Genomic DNA, 19,845 nt, shown 5'->3' on the forward strand with positions numbered 1-19,845 from the left:
TTCCCAGTTAAGTTTGGAATCAATATGCATTCCTAATAGTTTTACAGTTTTGTTTTCTATGGTTTTGGGTAACCCTAAGAGAAGCTGTTGTGTTTTCTCTGAGTTACACAGTAATTTATTGGATGTGAACCAGTGGATGGCTGATTTGAGTGATTCCTGTGTGTTATTGTCCAAAGCTGAGATGTTCTGATGTGAGGTGAGGAGGGTTGTGTCATCTGCATAGCATATGGTAGTACTATTTATGTGATGAGGTAGGTCATTGATGGCTATGATGAAGAAGAAGGGTCCCAGAAGCGAGCCCTGTGGTACACCAGTACTAACTGCTGCTACAGGGGAGTAATTATTTTTAACTGAGACAAACTGTCTTCTATTATGAAGATATGACTCTATTACTGCTAATGCTGGGTTACATACACCATAAAATTCTAGTTTTGCAACCAGGGTGCCAAAGGGAATGCAGTCAAAAGCTTTGCTCAGATCACACAAGACAAGTGACACCATATTCCGGTTTTCAAAGGCTGTTAATGTCTGGTCAACAATTTCCAGGATGGCCGCAGTGGTATTTCTGCCCTGTCGGAATCCGAACTGACTATTGCTCAAAAGGTTGTGTGTCTCAAAATAGCTACTTAATTGAGTGTACATAAGTGACTCAAATACTTTAGAAAATATTGGCACAATTGAGATTGGGCGATAACTTTTAGGAAGATGTTTGTCACCCTTTTTAAACACTGGAATAACTTTGGAAATTTTGAGGGAGTCGGGAAACACTCCTGACTGTAAACATTTATTAAATATGAATGCCAATGGTTTAGCGATCGAGTCTACAGTTTTTTTTACTATGTAATTGGAGAGCCAGTAGCAGTCCATACTTTTAGAATTTGAAAATTTTGTGACTGTTCTTTTAATCTGAGCAGGTGTGATACTATACCAGTTAAAGACATGATCTACTGGTGGAAGGGCATTAAGTAAATCGCTTGCAGATGTATCTGTTTTTTCTATCTTACTTTCAATTTCTTTAATTGAGCTAATGAAGTAGTCATTTAGTTCCCTTGGAGTGAGCTGAGTTTCATGTGTGTGACGTGTGGGATTTTCTTGTGCTACAATCTGCCATGCTGCCTTGCACAGAGGACAGTGATAATGCTGAACTTGTGAATAATGAAAGTGATAACGAGAATGTTAGTGATGAATTTCAAGTCAATTATGATTGGAGACGTTCTAGCAATCGTATTATTCGTCCTGTTCAACCATGGAAGTGTTGTCTCCCTTGTGCACCGGAAGAATCTCATCTACTTATGACCTATTTTAGGCAGTTGTTGGACGATAAAATTGTGGAAAATGCTGTAGATCACACCAACTTATATGCAATACAGAAAGACATTTCTAAACCAATAATACTGATAAAAATGAGATTGAATAATTTTTTGGTTGTTGTATGTACATGCCCCATTTATGGACTTCCATCGTCTCGTATGTATTGGAAAACTACTACTCGGATTCCAGCTGTTGCTGATGTAATGAGCTGCAATAGGTGGGAGCAGCTAAAATTAGGACTCCATTTCAATGATAACGAAACTATAGATCAAGCTCACACATTGCACAAGATCAGACCCTTTCTGGAGCCATTGGCTGAAAATTTTCGAAGAATTCCCATGAGTGAAAAATTCTCGGTGGATGAACAGATGATTCCTTTCAAGGGAAGACACACCTTGAAGAATTATGTCAAAAATAAACCTAAAAAATGGGGTTACAAGGCATTTGTCTTGTGTGATTCACATGGAATTGCACATAATTTAGAGATATATTCAGGGAAAGTGAAACATGACCCATCCTTACCCGATGTAGGTATGAGTGGAAATGTTCGCAGATTGGTTTCTGTAATACCTAGACACATGTTTCACAAACTGTATTTTGATAATTGGTTCACAGGAGTTCGATTAGAAGTTGAACTAGAAAAGATGGGTATTCAGTCTTTAGGAACTGTGAGACCTAATTGGCTCAAAGGCTGTATGTTCACTTCTGACAAAGTAATGAAAAAGAAGGATCGAGGGAGTTATGAGGAACATTTATCTAAAATTGATGGCATTACTTTGAGTGCAGTAAAATGGTATGACAACAAGCCTGTTCATTTGCTCAGTACTTTTGCTGGTGCTCATCCAACATCAACAGTGGAGAGATGGGACCATACAAAGAAAGAAAAAATAAATGTTTAATGCCCCAGTATTGTTCACTATTACAATCATTGCATGAGTGGTGTTGATCTGTTGGACTCACTGATAGCATTGTATAGCATCAAGATCCGGTCGAAGAAATGGTATTTGAGAATTGTATTTCACTTGCTTGATCTGACTGTAGTCAATGCTTGGCTACTATACAGAAGAGATTGTACAGAGTGTAACGTGAGAAAACTAGATCAGCTCAGCCTATTGGACTTCAAAGCTACTGTTGCTGCTTGTCTTTGCAAACAGAATAAGGATGGACAGAAAAAAAGGGGAAGACCTAGTAGTTCGTCAATGGAAACTGCAATTCAGTTGAAGAAGAAGACTGGGTCAGTAGCACCACTGCCTGAAAAAGAGTGAGGAAGGATGGAATTGGCCAATGGCCTCAATTTTCAGAAAAAAGAGGTCGTTGCAAAAAAACCAGGATGTAATGGTGCACCAAAAGTGTTTTGCATAAAATGTAAATTCCTTCACACCAAATTCTAACTGTTTTTTTTTTTTTTTTTTTTTTTCATACTCAGTAGTTCATGTCAGAAACTAAAAATAAACAGAAAATTGCTGACATTAAAATCAATTTTTAAGTTTGTATTTTTTAATTATTGTATTGCATATGTTTTTATCTGTAATTAATTGTTATCTCATTATTCTTTACTTACTTCCAATTTTATCATAACATGCAGCTCCATTCTTGTCTCGAATTAGAAATACTAAATTATTTGTACAAGACTGAACAAAAAATGTAACTGCCCACTGTGACCTCAGAGTCACAGAACTATTTTTAAAAAATAAATTATTTCAAAAACAAAAATTCACCTTATATGTGTTAAATACATTATTCTCTAACATTCTGTGCATATAAATATTTTTTTTCTACAGGAAATAATAATTTGGGCAATAGAGGGTTAAAAGCCTTAAATACTTACACATATGTTTTCAACCATGCTAAGGAAACAAAGTACAGAGTGCTTGTATTGGACAATTAAAACATTCCTGGGGCACAATGGACCACCCTGGGGCACAATAAACCATGGGTTATTGTGCCACCAGTACAACACTAATGGCGGGAACTAGATCATGCGGAAAACAAGTGGCAGTTGTTAGAGCAGTACTGACAACATATGCACAGAGGAAAAAATAATTTACCACCTTATACTGAAATTATGCTACCTGATCCATTGTGCCCTGTGGTTCAGAGTGCCCCACTCTCCCCTAGCAGTTCTCAACTACTAGGGTCTTTAGGAAACCTTAAAAAAAAAGAAGGAAGGTCAGATGTGGAGTTTTCTTGTTGTTGCTACTGCAGTTTATTGCACTATAGACGCTCCCGCTTGTAACAAACATTCTACACAGCAATATAAGCAGCTAACATTGGCTTTCACTTTCACAAGAACTCGCCGAACTCAACAGTACAGCTCCGTGGCCACTTGGCGCGCTGCAATCGCAGAGGGTAGCAAAAAAGAGACGGAGTGTTGCGACTGGTATGATGGAACTGTGGACAAGATCAATGTGGTATCTGGAACATTATACTGTTGTATTAGTGCATTATGAATATAAGCAGTTTAAGTGATACAACACAATAAAGATCATTTCAAAACGCCTTCTTCCCTGTAGAATGGTTGTTGGACAGTTAGTATGTTTTTGGCTATCTTTTGTTTTTTACGTCTTGTATTTTGGTACATAAAGATTCAAGTTCGGTGTTATTTAATAACTGATTACGAAAGGGAAATGAAATACAATTGGTAAACGGTTTCGAGGGGCTTGGCAAAATGGTTCTGAATGGTAGATGTCGCATCCTTCCCCAAAATTTAGTTTTGTATGCAACCTTAAGTAGGTCTAGATCTGATGTAATAAATGCAAAATTAGCCAGAGGAGTATTGTCAACTATATTTTGCCGACCGGTGTGGCCGAGCGGTTCTAAGCGCTTCAGTCTGGAACCACGCGACCACTATGGTCGCAGGTTCGACTCCTGCCTTGGGCATGGATGTGTGTGATGTCCTTAGGTTAGTTAGGTTTAAGTAGTTATAAGTTCTAGGGGACTGATGACCTCAGAAGTTAGGTCCCATAGTGCTCAGAGCCATTTGAACCATTCAACTATATTTTTCCATTGCAGAACATTATGTATTAGCAGTGTGACTCAGAAGTCCTGACACGAAGTCTTTTCTTAACTGGCAAATGGATGACTACATTGTAACTTGTCACGAACTCAGTGTATTGAGGAGTATTCAAAAAGAGGCAAAGCAAAGGGAAAAGGTGCAAAAACATTTCCTGAGGAATATCTTTTCAAGACCAGAAACTATCACAAAGTCCTAACTGAAACTGTAAATGATGAGTGGTAGGTAATGCCCTCTTACAGGAAGAAACACAGTCAAGCCGTATGTGGAAGAGAGACCATATTACAGAGGGAAAACCAGGAAGACATGGAGTAGTGCAGAATTTAATTCTGCGGACAACTGACTGAAGAAATATTAGTTGCACTGTGCAGTTGGTTATCCTGCTTGAGATTAATCAGAGTGAGAGAATGTTGAGGATTATAAATAAAATCTCTGTTTGTTATTTACTTCTGGATTGTTATATCCATGACTGTAGACGTGACAAAAGAACTGTAACCAAATACACATGGTGTCTTGTGTGGTCATCCATGTCATATAACAGAAGATCTAGTAATAAATTAAGATAAAAGAAACATACAAAGAGTAAACATGTTAAACAAACATTTTATTTGTACTATGTACATACCAGATAAACATGAGAAAATAAAGAATGCAACACACCTCATTATTATCATTTTCATCATAATTTGACAACTCTTCACAAACTAAAATTTTCAAAATACAAAAGCAAGTGATACGATTTGTTTGTTACACCAGTGACAGATAATCTAGTAGGAAACTAAATAATTACGTACTGTAACTATTCATTCTCAGTTTATTTATATTTTAATAGAATTTGTTGGAAATGATACATTTATAGAATTAATACATACTGCAGAGGTAAAAGTAATCTCCATTGTGGCTTATAGAGTTTCATCCTAGGTCAAATGTCCATTACACAACACTATAACTCTTCAGTAACTTTCCAGGAAATATAAAAAAATGAGCTACAAATTTAGTATAGTTTTAGAGTGATCAGAAGAATACATTAATGGCAGACTCCTTCTTCTCAGTCAGTTAATTTTAGAGATGAGTAACTGATGCATGAATTGTCAATAATATGTGTAATATGTCGTATAATAGGAGTTATATGCAATATTTGACTTCTACCGTTCATAATGCAATCATATGATCTGTGAAATAGAACTTAAATTAGCCTAGAACTTAATTAATGTACTTTCGTATCTCTGAAATAAAATATTTACTAAAACGGTTCTATCAATTTGTGAGTAACCATCTGCCCAACGTTCTGATTTGTTTCAAATTTTTGAGAAGTAAGATCTGCAGAATGAATATTAAATCTAAATATAATACATCCTCCATAATATTGGTACCATGTATTTTGTTTTAATGATGTGTCTTCACTCACTAGTATCTCTGAGCTTTGGGTGTTCGAGTAAATCATTGTTGCAAACTATTGTGTTCACTTATTGCTGAGAAAAACTTAAATGTAAAAAAAGTAATTATTATTTTTTGACAACTATAATATGTACAAATTTTTAGTGTTTTTTCCCTTCTGATCTCATAGATGTATAATGTGATGCAACTTTTGACCAGAGGACTGTATCAAATTTGTAATAAATTGGTAACATAAAATGGTGTTAAAAGTAACATTGCAACTATTAACAGATATGTATATATCATTATCATATTTATAACTGCCTATTGCCACATTTTTTGGATTGATTAGTTAATGCTGCTGTCAGTTTATTCTCTGAAGACACAGTATTAGATATACAGAGAATGAGAACTACCTTCTCTGCTTCATTAACATATTAGTGTGTTTTCTTTCCTTCGTTCTTTTACTGTTGTGCAAAGAAGTAGTGTATTTTTTCTGCATACTGTGCTGTTCATTTTGACTTGTGTTTGTATAAGGAAAATTTAACCATACAAAACTCTATGAGGGAAGCTACACAAATGAAATAGGTCTGAGTAAGTTCATTCTACTTTCCGTAGCAAAAATTTTGGGAAATAGATGTAGAGGCTTTTCCAACACAAATATTTTAGGTCATGTTTTCCATAACAGTGTGGTGTATGGGAATTAAGTACATACAGCCATTCTCAGATGTAAAGGTCATACCTTTCTTACATCACTAACATTCCCTCTGAATTCTACACTCACTGTCAACATTGTTCTGCAAAGCAAAAATTTGCTGAATGTCCTATGAATTAAATTAAAAACAAAATAAGAATTCTACTAACAAAATATTGCTGTTCCATTATGTGTTTATGAATTTTTGGCCTGACATTTTTTAGAAAAATGACTAAAGTTAGTGACTTGGTTTGACAGATTGAAAATGTTTTATCTTATATGAAAAATGTATTCTCTGATATCTGTTTTGATTACTTTCAAGTGGCCAATCTAGAAAAAGCACCTAAAAATAAGTTATGTTACAGCAACAAAACCATATGGTATGCGAGATTAAAAGCTTGTTAGTTATGTAATTACTTGGTGACAGTTCATTCTAACATCAATTTGTTGATTTAGAGCGTTCTTAATATTGCTGAATATTACTTAATTACTGAATATTAATTAATAATTCTGAATTTCGTTTATCTCTGCAGTGAAATGAACTAATACCACTAATGATGGATGTTTCCTGAACAAAGTAATCTCAAGTATTTGTTTTGTTACTTTCAAGTGATCATGAAGAAGACCACCTAAAAAAATGTAATACAATCCATTTCTGGTGTTTGTTTCTCTCTTATAATGTGGGAATGGAATCTAATTGCATGGGAAATTAAAAGGTTCTTAATTACTTAGTTCCTTAGTGGTGATTCACACTGACACCAGTTAGTGATGTCAAAGTATTCTTAAAATGAACATAACTGATCGTCCATTTATTCCTATTTCAGTAACTAGAAATGCAAAAAAAGCAGTTAAATGAACAGGTACATTTATGATTACAGATGATATTAAATTATAAGAAATTGAGATATAGGTTAAGTAACTGATTACATATCAGTTACCATGTTCAAGTATGGGCTCATTGCTAACATGAATGCTTTAATTGAAAACTGAACTTAACTATTAAAATACTCTATCTCTTTAATACTCTCTCTTTTCTGTATTCTGTCTATAATGTCAATACATACACCCAAGCTATAATTGTTAGTATTGGTTTGATGACTATGCTGGTGAACATAATTCTATCACTAAACCATTCACACTATCTACCTCTTTGCCCTGCCATTCTATTCACAACGAATCATTCTCTCTTCACATCAGCTTTTGGTGCCCTTGACGATGATACTGTGTAGCATACATTAAATGGAAACAACACTTCTACAAATGCATGGCACAAGAATTCAAAGCAAATTCTATGAATAGAATCATATAGGAAGAAACTCTATGAGAAGGCCTATGACAAAGTGATGAAACTGGAACAAGCAAAAGTCTTTCAAGAAGAGGAAGGAAATGGGAAACAATAGAAAGTTAGTTATCCAGTTTTTTTTCCTATCTGAAATTTATTATGACAACAAAGAGTGATATGCAAGTTGAAAAAACTTTTGACAGCATGTTCAGTAGCAATATTATCAAAGTCTTAATCTCATTGCTGAAGAAGATGGAGAAGTAAAAGCATAAGAAGAAACATAGAATACTGTCTAAGTGTAATTGGGAATATTGTTGTGTACCATGCAGTTTAGTTATCTTGATAGATTTGATCATTGTGGTGACTGACCGAGCCTGTGTATGATGAGTGATGGTTGAAGTAACCATGTATCCCGTTAGTCCTTCACATCTGTACACTAGATGTGTGAATATGAAATTTACAGTGCTGAAACATATTTACATATTCCTTAAGACAACTGTAGTGACACACTAGTCCTTGTGTGAATGTAGAAGAGCACTCAGAGTTGCAAGATTCTTAGATAGCCACTAAACACTTGTTTCCTTGGAATGGTGATAGCTGATACAGCTTTGAGCAAAAGCATGACAAAAACCTTGTCACCGCAAACATGGCGCTAATATCGTGTAACACTGACCTCAGTTCAGGGAGCAGATGACTCCACAAGTTTTTCCAGCTGAAGCCACTTGTTGAGTTGAGATCCCACAGAGCACAGATATTGACGGGATATTGATTGTTACCTTCAGTTAACCAGCTGTTCCGAATAGTCCCAGATTTTTTATTAGATTAAGATCGAATGATGTAGAGTGCCAGTCAATGTGCAAAAACGATGTTTAATTTTTTGTCAGACCAAGAGTGTATGTGTGAACTCTGTGAACATGGCTGTTACCAGCTTGGAAGACAGCAGTGTCCACAACTTACTCAGGACGAAAATGCAGATGGAGGGGGAACACTTCGTCACTGAGTATGTTGATATGAAAAATTGTGTTTCATGTTAGAAGTAACCTGGATGAGTTGGACCAACATCATACGAGAATAACTCCAAAATCGTCCCCTCATTACCTAGTGGTCAGCACGTCCGACTGCCATCAGTGAGCCTGGGTTCAGTTCCTGGCCAGTTCAGAGATTTTCACCACTTGAGGATTGAGTGTTGTATTGTCCTCATCAGCATTTTATCGTCACCTATGAGCAATTCATCCAGTGTGGCGTCAACTGAAAGACTTGCAACTAGGCGGCCGAACTTCCACAAGTGGTGACTCCCAGCCATAAATGCTGTACGATCATTTCATTTTTTTCACAATCAAAACATCACAGAACCACTCATAGACAGAATTACAAGCACTAGACACTGAGAGTTAAATGCCTCACTGGGATGACAGTCCACTACACACTATGTATGTTTTCAAAAGAGTCGAAATAGCAACTCATCCTATCACAACTAATACCTTCAGCTGGATCCTGTCATGTTTGTGAGTTATTTGGAGTATTGAAAACATGTAGCTTTATGTGCCACTGCGAGCAGTGGTCTTTGGAGAGGTACTCCACTCCAAAATTGCATTGCCTGCAATCTTCTTGATTTAATTTTTGAGAACATTTCTCATGAAGAAACAGTGATCAGGCTGGAAGTACTTTAAAAATGGATTAAAAACAGTCATGACAGCAGGAAAAATTTACTTCAATAGTTACTAGTTTCGGTCAGAATGTGACTATCCTCAGACGTTTTATACCACGATGGTTGGCGAATGGAGCAGGTGTTACGATTCCACAAACGTCAACGTCTCACTGGTCCGCCTACCAACTGTTATAAATGAGTCTGAGGATAGTCACATTCTGACTGAAACCATAACCACTGAATAAATATTTTATCGCGCTGTTTGTGTTGTGAATTGGCAGGAGCCAATTCACGGAATTTGGAGGATGCCGAAAGGCACGCGCTTAAGCTCACGCAGGCTGGCGTGAGGTCTGGAACAGGTCAGAGAAATAAGGCTAGCAAAACAAGAGTAACTGGTAGAATACTTTACTTTAATCCACAATTGTAGAACATAGCTCTTGTTACTGTACAGGCTTCACAATATTAATTATCAAATGACGTAGCTGAAGGCTATGCTAACTATCGTCTCGGCAAATGAGAGCGTATTTGTCAATGTAGCATCGCTAGCAAAGTCTGCTGTCCAACTGGGGCGAGCGATAGGACGTGTCTCTAGACCTGCCGTGTGGCGGCGGTCGGTCTGCCATCACTGACAGTGGCGACACGCGGGTCCGTCGTATACTAGCGGACCGCGGCCGATTTAAAAGCTACCACATAGCAAGTGTGGTGTCTGGTGGTGACACCACAGTTTGTAATACATTTTTAAAGTTCTTTTTGCATTATTCACTTGGAAACTTGTTAAGAGGGACCTTAATTCACCAACAGCAGGAATTCCTGCCAGTCTGAAACAAATTGTCATTGTCCAGGCGTGTCACTCGTGTCTGGTCCGTGTTAGGATCTTGAAACGTCTCCTTAGAACAATTAGTGAATTACTGTGCTGATAAACCTCTTACGTTATTTCATTTTGAAACAGCTAAGCAGAACTGGACGTACTCAGACATTTCTCTCTTTGCTTATTCTGATCAACACGAAACTGACACACAATATTTTTAGCTCAACGCAATCTGACTTTCAACAATCCCTACAAAAGAATGGCCCTGACTAACAATAACCTATAACTTTCATGAATCACTTACATCACAAAAATCTTCGTTACTCGAACTACTGCAATACAGCGAGCGCCAATACTGTCAGCTAAATAAAAGATTCTAACTACTGAAGGCACTAACTACTGATAGGCATAGTTAGCAAATGAAAGATTTTGATAGAGAACAATCAATGTATTTATCTTAATAGTGTTCAGAAGTTAATGACATCCAGTCTTACAAATTTACTGTCTCTGATGGACACATGTCCAGATCATCCGCTCTCAAAACTCCGCTATCTCTTTCCCCATATACACCACCGCTGGCGGCTCACCTCCAACTAGACTTGGCCACTGTTTCTATGTTTCGATACAGTGTATCGATACGTGGAACTGTTTCAGTGTTTCGGAACGGCTGTGGTTCACTGTTTCGAAACAGTGGTGTCTCATTCCGCCCCTGTCTCGGATAACCGCACCAGATTCGATCTCGAGCCAGACACAGAAACTGTATCGTTGTTTCAAAATAAGGCTGTTTCAGTCCACCTGCGCTTGGAACGGACTAATTGTATCGAAACAGTGATGTTTCATTCCGCTCTGTGTCGTACGAGATTCGGGCTCGGCACAGATACTGAAACACAACATAACACTTAATGAAACACTTTCAAGAGTGGCGAAATATTTTTGACAAGCAATAGAATGAAGCTTAGAATATCCGAAAATAAAGCTTCGTTTCTAGGTGACTGCCCTATTACGAAATGGCGTAACACCTGCTTTATAAACACTAACCAAACAATAAAACAACGCATACTATTCACATTGAAAATAATAAATATGTGAAAATCATTCGATTAAATTACACTTTTTTTAATAACATACGCTTCTCTTTCCATGTACAGTAATCGTATTAAGAATCGCAAGTAAGCCTACAACATTTTGAATAAAAAAAGGCGTAGAGTGACAGTTATTAGACATATACATAAATTTGATGTAGGTATAATTGCAAGCAATCTGTTTGACATATCACTGATAGTGTAGTAGTGATCGGGAAGGGCTGGGAAACATGGTGACTTTTTAGTAACGGTTCGAAACACCATGAAAGACAAAAATTTTTTCTGTTATATTTTGTTATTTATTCGAATTATTTGGTGTTTTGTGAGTCTATAGTCACTGTGCCTATTATCCACAATGATTCCCTTTGTGTGCATGGAAATTAGCAGGATGGGTATATTACCCATACTAACGGAATGTGGGAATCCCAGTAGCATATTCGTTGTTTCTGCAGGTTGCTCCTACCTCCAGTTCCGTTCGTGGTGGTTCTTCTGTCTTCAGCTATGGCTGTCCTCAGCCAATTGAAAAGTATGAAAGTCACACGACACGAAAGCAGCGCATTTGCTGCAGGAAACACGAAACTGCCAAGACGCCCAAGTGATAGTTTCATACTTTCTGCGAAATGATTAGCGCTTTCGCACCTCATATGTGTTTATATGGACATACTTATACAGTAGACATTCAAGATGATAAAATGTGTAGGTTTATTAGATTACAAAACACAACCTGTTTCACTGTTTCGAAACAGCGTATCGAAACATTACATTGTACTGTTTCATTTGTTTCGAAACAGTTAAGTGTTTCAGTTTGCCCATCTCTACCTTCAACTGCGCAGCGCTATGCGCTGTTCACATGCAACTGCCCAACACTACAATAGCGACTATTCGAACAATGCCAACCGGCCACAGACTTCGCACAGCACAGTCAGTGATTTTCATATAGAGCGCTACGTGGCGTTACCAACATAAAAACTTAAACAGCCTACTTACAATCTTTTTATGACCATTGTTCTTGCACGTCTGACATGGCTGCGAGTGGTACCCCATTTCCTGTAGACACTCTGGACAGTCTTTGCTGATACTCCAACAAATAGGGCACCTTCAGTCATGGTGTGGTCATGGGGACTCCGAAACACAATAACTCCTTTCTACTTCTCTGTCAGGTCCCACTTGACCCATCTTACTGTGCTAACAGTGCTGCAAACCGACCACTGTGCTCTTTGGAGGGGGTGGATAATATCTTATCTGATGAAGTTATTAGCAGTACATTTATAAAATGTTGTGGTATTCAGCAGTTTCCACTGAACTGAGTCAGTAAGACGAGGTACGTAACTGCCGCAGCCAGGGCAGACACCAGCAAGCTGCGGTCGACGGTGACGAATCCGGCGGCGGTGAAGCGCAGCTGTGGACTGAGAGCGACCAGCTGTAGCAGCGCCCCCAGCTGGGGACCCGGCCTGTTGTGGAGGGCGCGTGTGCTTTCAACAGGTCGCCCATCACACGTAACAGCCCATACGCTGGCAAACATTGATTCTCGACTTCGTCCTCTATAACAATCTGTCCGTAATACGCCGGAAACAAATCCATGACTTCGTGCCGATACCGTCTGTGTATGGATCTACTCGGAGCATATGTGGGGATTTTATGTATAACAAAGAAACTAATCGTCCATTCATAGCGAACAATGTTTTAAAAAGAAGGCTGATTGAATCCGTCCGTCACCAACTATGTCTTGAGGGTGTACGATTTGCCGGCCGGGGTGGCCGAGCGGTTCTAGGCACTACAGTCTGGAACCCCGCGACCGCAACGGTCGCAGGTTCGAAACCTGCCTCGGGCATGGATGTGTGTGATGTCCTTAGGTTAGTTAGTTGTAAGTAGGTCTAAGTTCTGGGGGACTGATGAACTCAGAAGTTAAGTCCCATTGTGCTCAGAGCCATTTGAACCATTTTTTAGGGTGATATACGGCGTGTGTGAGGAAAGTAATGAGACTGATTTTTTTTCATCTACCAATGTTTTTATTTCTTTCAAACAACAATATTGTCCAGAATGAGATTTTCACTCTGCAGCGGAGTGTGCTCTGATATGAAACTTTCTGGCAGATCAAAACTGTGTGCCGGACCGAGACTCGAACTCGGGACCTTTGACTTTCGCGGGCAAGTGCTCTACCTTCTTTTTAGATATTTATTTATTTATTTTTACATGATTACATTTAGGAAACGTGTACAAATGAGAATTATAGTAACTAAGTGTTACTATAACAAAGGTGGCATTCAAAGAGTAAACAAAAAAAAAAAAAAAGCAGCTGCGTGGCCGCCCCCTCTGCGGAAACCGCGGAGCAGCTCACGTCAGCGCCGACAGCTTCCACAGCGCCACAGCCACAGCAGAGACACGCGCGTAGACCCTTTGTACAGGATGTTTCCCGCCTCTTCCTGGCGGCTGATAGCTGCAATTACCTCTTACGAGCTGCAGATGACCCCAGAAATTGAGAAGGTGAGGTCTAGAACTACCGTCATTCCGAAATGATTCTGCAGAACTTCCGCAGCCCGATGAAGTAACAGATGTGCCTGTCGCAGGTCTTGGAAATTGCTTAATGTAGTAACTGGTGACCTCGAGAGACCCAGCAGTGTACCCACCACACACGAATTGATTCTTGGCGCTACTGTCTGTATAATGCAACTGTTCAGTGCTTTGAATCCAGCCCACACTTCCAACATGAGTACAATAAATTGCAGCGTTACTAACGGGTCGAGTATTATGTGATATACATTTTGTATAGATTTCATTACATTACTGAAGTCACCCACTGCATCGACACAGTAGTCTATGAATACAAGCAATGCTGAACATATGATGCACAGGAACATATATAGCATTACTCTCAATTTCTTTGTTTTGCTGCCTGTGTCACTGTGTAAGTGGACTGTTACATGATTTATTGAAGCAAAGAATAAACTGAAATTTTTGTCTCCCTCTTTACTGTTCATTGCAAAAGCACAGATTAATTTGCTCATTCCAATCAACCACATAGTTTTGTAAGCAAGTCTGATCAGAAATGATGCATAATGGAGAATAATTTAACAAAATTAACATATATACCAATAATGCATATGATAACCAAATATTGGAAGGACTAAAAAGTTTTCTCCAGTGCCATTTTTTGTTTTCCATTCCCCTACACATTGGAATCACATCCAATGGCGCCAAACCGAGCACTTGCCATACCTTGTAAATCAACATCGCTCGGAAAGTACTTGTGGAGGCAAATCGTCAGTAACGGCTACGTTCCCGAAAAGATGCTGTTGTCAAGCAAAGTAATGTGAGCCTGACAGTGTCTTCTTAGGCAATGAAACGCAGACGTACACGCAATGCACGAAGCTGTCTATCAGAGGATGTTCTCTGCCGTAAATTTGTCATGACCCATTTAGCACTCGTTCCTATTGGATGCTTCTGAGTACACACACAAACTTAAATCACTGGCTGCACAGAAGAGGAACAATTCAGAAATCAATTCACAACAGCTGGTGGCGCAGTCTGCCTGAAATGGCATTTCCATAAAGTATATTAGGCCGGAGTACACATATATATTTTCAGTATCATATCACTCTTACCTTATTACTTCTAATTATTCTTATTAAAAAACTCTTCCTCCACACAGAGTGTAACATCCATCCAACTCTGTTACATTTCTTTACATTAAGACTGTGAGATACGATAATTTACATGAAGGCAGCAACACTGCACAGAAGGAAAAATTGTATGACCCGCATAATACCTTAACAAATGGTTGAAATGGCTCTGAGCACTATGGGACTTAACCTCTGAGGTCATCAGTCCCCTAGAACTTAGAATTACTTAAACCTAACTAACCTAAGGACGTCACACACACCCATGCCCGAGGCAGGATTCGAACCTGTGGCCGTAGCGGTCGCGCTCTTCCAGACTGTAGTGCCTAGAACCGCTCGGCCACACAGGCCGGTTCACCTTAACAAGTTTCGATTAAAAGTGGGTGATACGTTATTAGACATTAGATCAACGGAATAAATGTGTTCAACTAAGATCAACTTAGAAATGATGTCTTAAGAGTCCTAGAACTCCAGTCCTTTTAATAAGATTTCCGGTATAGGACCATTCATACTCTTTGTACAGAGAGGTACGTAGCTAGATGAGACAGACGTGACGTTTATTACCCGTTTATTGAATGGTTTTGTGAGGTGCGAGGAATATTGTCCTTATATATATGCGTGGTATCTGTTCTTTCGGACATGTCCAATGCATACATATAATTAATTCGCCTAGATGGGTAATGGATCCACCTTCTTCAGTGAAGATGCACAAGTATGTGTGACCTTCTGCGGGAATCTCAGAGAAGCGAGCATGAAGGAAATAGACAAAGACTACTGGTAGATGGCGCTCGGTGGAAATGTGGATCAGCCATGAGGCATACTGAGATAGTCAGCGCAGGTGCAATAACACATTGCCCCGTATTACACAGTTGTTAACGCCCCTGTCTAGTAAGCAGCAAATCCTGGTCCGGTAGATATTTTCACTCGTCGTCGATTCCACGTAATGTCCCGATGCAGCTGACATCAGTAATCCCTTCCCTTCCCTTTACTTTCTCCCCTCCTCCATCTTCAATTTGCATAGAAATTGTCCTAAGACTATCTTACTTGTTGTCCAAGGCGTACGGAGACTGAACCACTGCCTCAGCTGTGGAAGTCTCATTCCCACTGAAACATCGAGCCCCTGGGGCGCTGCCTATGCTACCAAATGAAACAGAGCTCAAGGCAGGACATCTTCCAACCCTGCAGATGTATTCAGCGTTAACAACCACATGAACAGTATCAGAAAGACTAAGATATCAGAGCCAGACAAAATTCGGTTTCTTCAACTAAATCACCTTCCACCCTTATTTCAACACATAACATAAATAAAACCGTGCAGGCCAATTTCGAAAAATGTGACCTGCCTGAGCAGAAATTTGAAGTAAAGGCTTAGTAAGAGCTGGGAAGTATTTTGAAAGACATGGAACAGAATAGCTGGGTCATTTTTACCGAAATGAGTCAGTTTGGAGGCCGTAGAGACGCGCGATTTCAGTGTGCTGTATCTATAAGCAAATGGCAGAATGTTCCGTTTTTAAAAGAGACCAATTTGGCAACTTAGATTTCAGATTTGGACTGTGTGAGAGAGAAAGTCTATTAATAGAAGAACGAAGTGAAAAGTGTGGACTGTGATATTGCTGCACTGATAGGCGCTCGTCTATAACCTGTGACCTTCGAAAACTGTGCTACACAAGAACAGAAGACGCAAAAGATTTGTGATTATGAACATCGTAGCAGCATATTAGCATTATAATTAAATTATAAAGGCCAAAAGTGAGTTTTATGTGTTACTGATGGAAAGATCAGCAAATATGCATGTTCCGGAATAATAAGCTTTTAGTGTTTCACCTGTTCCAAACCTAAAAATCCCATTCTAACATTTCCTGTAACTACAGATACCTTAAATATGTAGGGACCAGAATCAGTGTCAGCTTTACATCACTAATTTACATTAACTTAATTTCTTGCATGTAATTTACTTTAATATCGCAAGAGGGACTACGCCATCTTCGTCCGCCTAGTGCAAGATGAAGACATTATACCATAAAAGCGAGCACACGCCCAGCACAGATGCTGTTTGAATGTGTGTTATGTCCAAGGAGATTAGAATTCTATCTTCATTGGCCATGTCTTTGTACTGCTGCCACTTCTCTGAACTCAGCAGCGTCGAGAAAACGTAACATCTCAGGAACCAATGAGCCTTACAACGTTTATGAGTTGAAGACGAAACTTTAACAGCTAGTGAACGTCATTTTAACCAAGAATTAGCTGAAGTAGCCTCAGTCAGACAGAAGACTGTTACCTGTTGTGTAGTGCAGCAATTTTTTATGTCAAATTAGCTTAATGTGATGCAACAGTAATAAACTGCTTCACAGTCTGCACATTTGCTGATATTTTCGAATAACACTGTCGTTAACTTAATTGAATTAACTGATTTCTTGCAGTCACTCTCATCAGATGCACTATAGTCAAAGAGGGTTTGCAACAGATTGAGGAGTTTTTAAAACAATAATATTCTTGGATTTCACACCTGGTCTAGGATTGTGTCTTTAATTAATGATCAAAACGTCATAGGACGCGGCTTCGAAACCTCTCCCCCGATTAAATTTTGATTAATAATTAGCATTGGCGGCAGAAAACTTATGGCAGAAGAAGTCATCCTCATACGAACTCATCAAAGGAGGCGGAGGAGCGGTTAAGGGCACTCTCTTGCCTTTGGTGTTGGAAACTGTCCTTAAACGCGAAAGAATCAGCACTGAGCAACGGGATGAGGATGCAGAAGGCAATGGCAGTCACTGCATTAAAGACACACGACTTGTATCCACAGGACTTGTGGCCTCTAATGAAAAAGTGTCATCATGATCTCTCCTTTGGCAAAAGATTCCGGAATAGTCTCCCATTCCGATCTACGGGAGAGGGCTGCCAAGGGGGAGGTGGCCACGGGAAGAAGACTGAGTGTTGTTGCCGTGGTCTTCAGTCCTGAGACTGGTTTGATGCAACTCTCCATGCTACTCTATCATGTGCAAGCTTCTTCATCTCCCAGCACCTACTGCAGCCTACATCCTTCTGAATCTGCTTAGTGTATTCATCTCTTGGTCTCCCTCTACGATTTTCACTCTCCACGCTGCCCTCCATTTCTAAATTGGTGATACCTTGATGCCTCAGAACATGTCCTACCAACCGATCCCTTCTTCCAATCAAGTTGTACGACAAACTCCTCTTCTCCCCAACTCTATTCAATACCTCCTCATTAGTTATGTGATCTACCCATCTAATCTTCAGCATTCTTCTATAGCACCACATTTCGAAAGCTTCTATTCTCTTCTTGTCCAAACTATTTATCGTCCATTTCTCACTTCCATACATGGCCACATTCCATACAAATACTTTCAGAAACGACTTCCTGACGCTTAAATCAATACTCGATGTTAACAAATTTCTCTTCTTCAGAAACGCTTTCCTTGCCATTGCGAGTCTACATTTTATATCCTCTCTACTTCGACCATCATCAGTTATTTTGCTCCCCAAATAGCAAAACTCCTTTACTACTTTAAGTGTCTCATTTCCTAATCTAATTTCCTCAGCATGACCCGACTTAATTCGACTACATTCCATTATCCTCGTTTTGCTTTTGTTGATGTTCATCTTATACCCTCCTTCAAGACACTGTCCATTCCGTTCAACTGCTCTTCCAAGTCCTTTGCTGTCTCTAACAGAATTACAATGTCATCGGCGAACCTCAAAGTTTTTATTTCTTCTCCATGGATTTTAATACCTACTCCGAACTTTTCTTTCGTTTCCTTTACTGCTTGCTCAATATACAGATTGAATAGCATCGGGGAGAGGCTGCAACCCTGTTTCACTGCCTTCCCAACCACTGCTTCCCTTTCATGTCCGTCGACTGTTATAACTGCCATCTGCTTTCTGTACAAATTGTAAATAGCCTCTCGCTCCCTGTATTTTACCCCTGCCACCTTCAGATTTTGAAAGACAGTATTCCAGTCAACATTGTCAAAAGCTTCCTCTAAGTCTACAAATGCTAGAAACATACGTTTGACTTTCCTTAATCTTTCTTCTAAGGTAAGTCGTAAGGTCAGTATTGCCTCACGTGTTCCAGTATTTCTATGGAATCCAAACTGATCTTCCCCGAGGTCGGCTTCTACCAGTTTTTCCATTCGTCTGTAAGGAATTCGCGTTAGTATTTTGCAGCTGTGACTTATTAAACTTATAGTTCGGTAATTTTCATATCTGTCAACACCTGCTTTCTTTGGGATTGGAATTATTATATTCTTCTTGAAGTCTGAGGGTATTTCGCCTGTCTCGTACATCTTGCTCACTAGATGGTAGAGTTTTGTCAGGACTGGCTCTCCCAAGGCAGTCAGTAGTTCCAATGGAATGTTGTCTACTCCCGGGGCCTTGTTTCGACTCGGGTCTTTCAGTGCTCTGTCAAACTCTTCATGCAGTATCATATCTCCCATTTCATCTTCATCTACATCCTCTTCCATTTCCATAATATTCTCCTCAAGAACATCGCCCCTGTATAGACCCTCTATATACTCCTTCCACCTTTCTGCTTTCCCTTCTTTGCTTAGAACTGGGTTTCCATCTGAGCTCTTTATATTCATGCAAGTGGTTCTCTTTTCTCCAAAGATCTCTTTAATTTTCCTGTAGGCAGTATCTATCTTACCCCTCGTGAGATAAGCCTCTACATCCTGACATTTGCCCTCTAGCCATCCCTGCTTAGCCATTTTGCACTTCCTGTCGATCGTTTGTATTCCTTTTTGCCTGCTTCATTTACTGCATTTTTGTATTTTCTCCTTTCTTCAATTAAATGCAGTATCTCTTCTGTTACCCAAGGATTTCTACTAGCCCTCGTCTTTTTACCTACTAGATCCTCTGCTGCCTTCACTATTTCATCCCTCAAAGCTATCCATTCTTCTTCTACTGTATTTCTTTCCCCCATTCCTGTGTCAATTGTTCCCTTATGCTCTCCCTGAAACTCTGTACAACCTCTGGTTCTTTCACTTTATCCAGGTC

The sequence above is a fragment of the Schistocerca cancellata genome, chromosome 2, assembly GCF_023864275.1.
Source record: "Schistocerca cancellata isolate TAMUIC-IGC-003103 chromosome 2, iqSchCanc2.1, whole genome shotgun sequence".
Classification (NCBI taxonomy): Eukaryota; Metazoa; Arthropoda; class Insecta; order Orthoptera; family Acrididae; genus Schistocerca; species Schistocerca cancellata.